Genomic DNA, 7,143 nt, shown 5'->3' on the forward strand with positions numbered 1-7,143 from the left:
CGAAGGGGTCTTTGCAAACACCGGACCATGTACACTTGCCACCCATCAATGATAAGGTGCATTAACCACATCATCAGACCCGTTCAAAGTTTCAGCAGAGAGACACTTTAAAAGGCGGTGTCCTCACACCAGTTCCACCAAACACCCTGCCAGCTATGAAGACCTCATCACACATGCAGATGGACCAGACTATGTCCAAATATGGGCGTGTGCTCAAGCTTCAGCAGAGAGACACATTACCAGGCAGTGTCCTGACACCAGTTCCACCAAACACCCTGCCTGGCATGGAGGGGTGTCAGCAAACACCGGACCATGTACACTTGCCACCCATCAATGATAAGGTGCATCGCCCACATCATCAGACCCGTTCAAAGTTTCAGCAGAGAGACCCTTAAAAGGCGGTGTCCTCACACCAGTCCACCAAAACACCCTGCCAGCTATGAGACCTCGCCACACATGCAGCTGGACCAGACTCGGTCCAAATAGGGCGTGTGCTCAAGACTCAGAGAGAGACACATAAAGGGCAGTGTCTTCCCTCAAGTTCCACCAACACCCTGTCAGGCACGAAGGGGTCTTGGCAAACACCGGACCATGTACACTTTCCACCATCATGATAAGGTGCATTGCCCACATTATCAGACCCGTTCAAAGTTTCAGCAGAGATTCACATTACAAGGCAGTGTCTTGACACCAGTTCCACCAAACACCCTGCCAGGCATGGAGGGTCTCGGCAAACACCGGACCATGTACACTTGCCACCCATCAATGATAAGGTGCATCGCCTACATCATCAGACCCATTCAAAGTTTCACCAGAGAGACACCTTAAAGGCAGCTTCCTTCCACCGTGTCAACACACTACCAGCTTGAAGACCTTACCACACATTCAGCTCTCAGCTAGTACAGTCAGCACAGGTCAACAGGGGTCTAAAAATACATCAACACCACATTCCACCAAACCCCAGGCCAACTACAGGTTGCACTAATGACACCATCAGCTTAGCAAACATGCAGCATTCTGATGGTGCCGTCAAGCAGGGGACTGAACCCACTTCAAAACAAGTACATTTCCCACCCATCTCAGACCGTGCAGTCACAGAAAAGTCAATTCAAGCCTCACCCGCCCTCATCAGAGTGGATCTGCTCATGACCAACTCTCTTACCGAACTGCATATTTGGACCAGACTATGTCGAATATAGGCGTGTGCTCAAGCTTCAGCAGAGAGACACATTACAGGCAGTGTCCTGACACCAGTTCTACCAAACACCCTGCCAGGCATGGAGGGGTCTCAGCAAACACCGGACCATGTACACTTGCCACCCATCAATGATAAGGTGCATCGCCCACATCATCAGACCCGTTCAAAGTTTCAGCAGAGAGACACCTTAAAAGCGGTGTCCTCACACCAGTTCCACCAACCACCCTGCCAGCTATGAAGACCTCGCCACACATGCAGCTGGACCAGAATAGGTCCAAATATGGGCGTGTGCTCAAGACTCAGGAGAGACACATTAAGGGCAGTGTCTTCACTCAAGTTCCACCAAACACCCTGTCAGCCACGAAGGGGTCTTGGCAAACACCGGACCATGTACACTTGCCACCCATCAATGATAAGGTGCATTGCCCACATTATCAGACCCGTTCAAAGTTTCAGCAGAGAGACACATTACAAGGCAGTGTCTTGACACCAGTTCCACCAAACACCCCCAGGTATGGAGGGGTCTCGGCAAACACCGGACCATGTACACTTGCCACCCATCAATGATAAGGTGCATCGCCCACATCATCAGACCCGTTCAAAGTTTCATCAGAGAGACACCTTTAAAGGCAGCTTCCTTCCACCGTGTCAACACACTACCAGCTTTGAAGACCTTACCACACATTCAGCTCTCGGCTAGTACAGTCAAGCACAGGTCAACAAGGGGTCTAAAAATACATCAACACCATGTCCACCAAACCCCAGGCCAACTACAGGTTGCACTAATGACACCATCAGCTTAGCAAACATGCAGCAATCTGATGGTGCCGTCAAGCAGTGGACTGAACCCACTTCAAAACAAGTACATTTCCCACCCATCTCAGAGACCGTGCAGCTCACAGAAAGTCAATTCAAGCCACACCCGCCCCTCATCAGAGGTGGATCTGCTCATGACCAACTCTCTTACCGAACTGCATATTTGGACCAGACTATGTCGAAATATAGGCGTGTGCTCAAGCTTCAGCAGAGAGAAACATTACCAGGCAGTGTCCTGACACCAGTTCTACCAAACACCCTGCCAGGCATGGAGGGGTCTCAGCAAACACCGGACCATGTACACTTGCCACCCATCAATGATAAGGTGCATCGCCCACATCATCAGAACCGTTCAAAGTTTCAGCAGAGAGACACCTTAAAAGGCGGTGTCCTCACACCAGTTCCACCAAACACCCTGCCAGCTATGAAGACCTCGCCACACATGCAGCTGGACCAGACTAGGTCCAAATATGGGCGTGTGCTCAAGACTCAGGAGAGAGACACATTAAAGGGCAGTGTCTTAACTCAAGTTCCACCAAACACCCTGTCAGGCACGAAGGGGTCTTGGCAAATACCGGACCATGTACACTTGCCACCCATCAATGATAAGGTGCATTGCCCACATTATCAGACCCGTTCAAAGTTTCAGCAGAGAGACACATTACAAGGCAGTGTCTTGACACCAGTTCCACCAAACACCCTGCCAGGCATGGATGGGTCTCAGCAAAACCCGGACCATGTACACTTGCCACCCATCAATGATAAGGTGCATCGCCCACATCATCAGACCCGTTCAAAGTTTCAGCAGAGAGACACCTTAAAAGGCGGTGTCCTCACACCAGTTCCACCAAACACCCTGCCAGCTATGAAGACCTCGCCACACATGCAGCTGGACCAGACTAGGTCCAAATATGGGCGTGTGCTCAAGACTCAGGAGAGAGACACATTAAAGGGCAGTGTCTTCCCTCAAGTTCCACCAAACACCCTGTCAGGCACGAAGGGGTCTTGGCAAACACCGGACCATGTACACTTTCCACCCATCATGATAAGGTGCATTGCCCCTTTCAGACCCTTCAAGTTAGCAGAGAGACACCTTAAAAGGCCGCTCCTTCACGTGTCAACACTACCAGCTTTGAGACCTTAACACACATCAGCTCTCGGTAGTACAGTCAAGCACAGGTCACAAGGGGTCTAAAAATACACAACCATGTCCACCAACCCCGGCAACTACAGGTTGCACTAATGGACACCATCAGCTAGCAACATGCTCAATCTGAGGTGCCGCAAGCAGTGGACTGAACCCACTTCAAACCAGTACATTTCCCACCCTCTCAGAACCGTGCAGACACAGAAATCATTCAAGCCACACCCGCCACTCATCAGAGTGGATCTGCTCATGACAACTCTCTTACCGACTGCATATTTGGACCAGACTATGTCGAAATATAGGCGTGTGCTCAAGCTTCAGCAGAAGAACCATTACCAGGCAGTGTCCTGACACCAGTTCCACCAAACACCCTGCCAGGCATGGAGGGGTCTCAGCAAACACCGGACCATGTACACTTGCCACCCATCAATGATAAGGTGCATCGCCCACATCATCAGAACCCGTTCAAAGTTTCAGCAGAGAGACACCTTAAAAGGCGGTGTCCTCACACCAGTTCCACCAAACACCCTGCCAGCTATGAAGACCTCGCCACACATGCAGCTGGACCAGACTAGGTCCAAATATGGGCGTGTGCTCAAGACTCAGGAGAGAGACACATTAAAGGGCAGTGTCTTACCTCAAGTTCCACCAAACACCCTGTCAGGCACGAAGGGGTCTTGGCAAACACCGGACCATGTACACTTGCCACCCATCAATGATAAGGTGCATTGCCCACATTAGCACCCGTTCAAAGTTTCAGCAGAGAGACACATTACAAGGCAGTGTCTTGACACCAGTTCCACCAAACACCCTGCCAGGCATGGAGGGGTCTCGGCAAACACCGGACCATGTACACTTGCCACCCATCAATGATAAGTGCATCGCCTACATCATCAGACCCTTCAAAGTTTCAGCAGAGAGACACCTTAAAAGGCAGCTTCCTTCCACCGTGTCACACACTACCAGCTTTGAAGACCTTACCACACATTCAGCTCTCAGCTAGTACAGTCAAGCACAGGTCAACAGGGGTCTAAAAATACATCAACACCATGTCCACCAAACCCCAGGCCAACTACAGGTTGCACTAATGACACCCAGCTTAGCAAACATGCAGCAATCTGATGGTGCCGTCAAGCAGTGGACTGAACCCACTTCAAACAAGTACATTTCCCACCCATCTCAGAGACCGTGCAGCTCACAGAAAGTCAATTCAAGCCACACCCCCGCCCCTCATCAGAGGTGGATCTGCTCATGACCAACTCTCTTACTGAACTGCATATTTGGACCAGACTATGTCGAAATATAGGCGTGTGCTCAAGCTTCAGCAGAGAGACACATTACCAGGCAGTGTCCTGACACCAGTTCTACCAAACACCCTGCCAGGCATGGAGGGGTCTCAGCAACACCGGACCATGTACACTTGCCACCCATCAATGATAAGGTGCATCGCCCACATCATCAGACCCGTTCAAAATTTCAGCAGAGAGACACATTACAAGGCAGTGTCTTGACACCAGTTCCACAAACACCCTGCCAGGCATGGAGGGGTCTCAGCAAACACCGGACCATGTACTTTGCCACCCATCAATGATAGGTGCATCGCCCACATCATCGACCCGTTCAAAGTTTCAGCAGAGAGACACCTTAAAAGGCGGTGTCCTCACACAGTTCATCCACCAAACACCCTGCCAGCTATGAAGACCTCGCCACACATGCAGCTGGACCAGACTAGTCCAAATATTGGCGTGTGCTCAAGACTCAGGAGAGAGACACATTAAGGGCAGTGTCTTCACTCAAGTTCCACCAAACACCCTGTCAGGCACGAAGGGGTCTTGGCAAACACCGGACCATGTACACTTGCCACCCATCAATGATAAGGTGCATTGCCCACATCATCAGACCCGTTCAAAGTTTCAGCAGAGAGACACATTACAAGGCAGTGTCTTGACACCAGTTCCACCAAACACCCTGCCAGGCATGGAGGGGTCTCAGCAAACCCGGACCATGTACACTTGCCACCCATCAATGATAAGTGCATCGCCCACATCATCAGACCCGTTCAAAGTTTCAGCAAGAGACACTCTTAAAAGGCGGTGTCCTCACCCCAGTTCCACCAAAACACCCTGCCAGCTATGAATACCTCCGCCACCATGCAGCTGGACCAGACTAGGTCCAAATATGGGCGTGTGCTCAAGACTCAGGAGAGAGACACATTAAAGGGCAGTGTCTTCCCTCAAGTTCCACCAAACACCCTGTCAGGCATGAGGGGTCTTGGCAAACACCGGACCATGTACACTTTCCACCCATCAATGATAAGGTGCATTGCCCACTTATCAGACCCGTTCAAAGTTTTCAGCAGAGAGACACCTTAAAGGCATCTTCCTTCCACCGGGTCAACACACTACCAGCTTTGAAGACCTTACCACACATTCAGCTCTCGGCTAGTACAGTCAAGCACAGGTCAACAAGGGGTCTAAAAATACATCAACACCATGTCCACCAAACCCCAGGCCAACTACAGGTTGCACTAATGACACCATCAGCTTAGCAAACATGCAGCAATCTGATGGTGCCGTCAAGCAGTGGACTGAACCCACTTCAAAACAAGTACATTTCCCACCCATCTCAGAGACCGTGCAGCTCACAGAAAGTCAATTCAAGCCACACCCGCCCCTCATCAGAGGTGGATCTGCTCATGACCACTCTCTTACCGAACTGCATATTTGGACCAGACTATGTCGAAATATAGGCGTGTGCTCAAGCTTCAGCAGAGAGAAACATTACCAGGCAGTGTCCTGACACCAGTTCTACCAACACCCTGCCAGGCATGGAGGGTCTCAGCAACACCGGACCATGTACACTTGCCACCCATCAATGATAAGGTGCATCGCCCACATCATCAGAACCGTTCAAAGTTTCAGCAGAGAGACCCTTAAAAGGGCGGTGTCCTCACACCCAGTTCCACCAAACACCCTGCCAGCTATGAAGACCTCGCCACACATGCAGCTGGACCAGACTAGTCCAAATATGGGCGTGTGCTCAAGACTCAGAGAGAGACACATTAAAGGGCAGTGTCTTCCAAGTTCCACCAAACCCCTGTCAGGCACGAAGGGGTCTTGGCAATACCGGACCATGTACACTTGCCACCCATCAATGATAAGGTGCATTGCCCACATTATCAGACCCGTTCAAAGTTTCAGCAGAGAGACACATTACAGGCAGTGTCTTGACACCAGTTCCACCAAACACCCTGCCAGGCATGGAGGGGTCTCGGCAAACACCGGACCATGTACACTTGCCACCCAATCAATGATAAGGTGCATCGCCTACATCATCAGACCCGTTCAAAGTTTCAGCAGAGAGACACCTTAAAAGGCAGCTTCCTTCCACCGTGTCAACACACTACCACTTTGAAGACCTTACCACACATTCAGCTCTCAGCTAGTACAGTCAAGCACAGGTCAACAAGGGGTCTAAAAATACATCAACACCATGTCCACCAAACCCCAGGCCAACTACAGGTTGCTAATGACCATATCAGCTTAGCAAACATGCAGCAATCTGATGGTGCCGTCAGCAGTGGACTGAACCCACTTCAAACAAGTACATTTCCCACCCATCTCAGAGACCGTGCAGCTCACAGAAAGTCAATTCAAGCCACACCCCCCCTCATCAGAGGTGGATCTGCTCATGACCAACTCTCTTACTGAACTGCATATTTGGACCAGACTATGTCGAAATATAGGCGTGTGCTCAAGCTTCAGCAGAGAGACACATTACCAGGCAGTGTCCTGACACCAGTTTCTACCAAACACCCTGCCAGGCATGGAGGGGTCTCAGCAAACACCTGACCATGTACACTTGCCACCCATCAATGATAAGGTGCATCGCCCACATCATCAGACCCGTTCAAAGTTTCAGCAGAGAGACACCTTAAAAGGCGGTGTCCTCACACCAGTTCACCAAACACCCTGCCAGCTAT

The sequence above is a fragment of the Etheostoma spectabile genome, unplaced genomic scaffold (genome assembly GCF_008692095.1).
Source record: "Etheostoma spectabile isolate EspeVRDwgs_2016 unplaced genomic scaffold, UIUC_Espe_1.0 scaffold00018502, whole genome shotgun sequence".
In the NCBI taxonomy this organism is placed as follows: domain Eukaryota; kingdom Metazoa; phylum Chordata; class Actinopteri; order Perciformes; family Percidae; genus Etheostoma; species Etheostoma spectabile.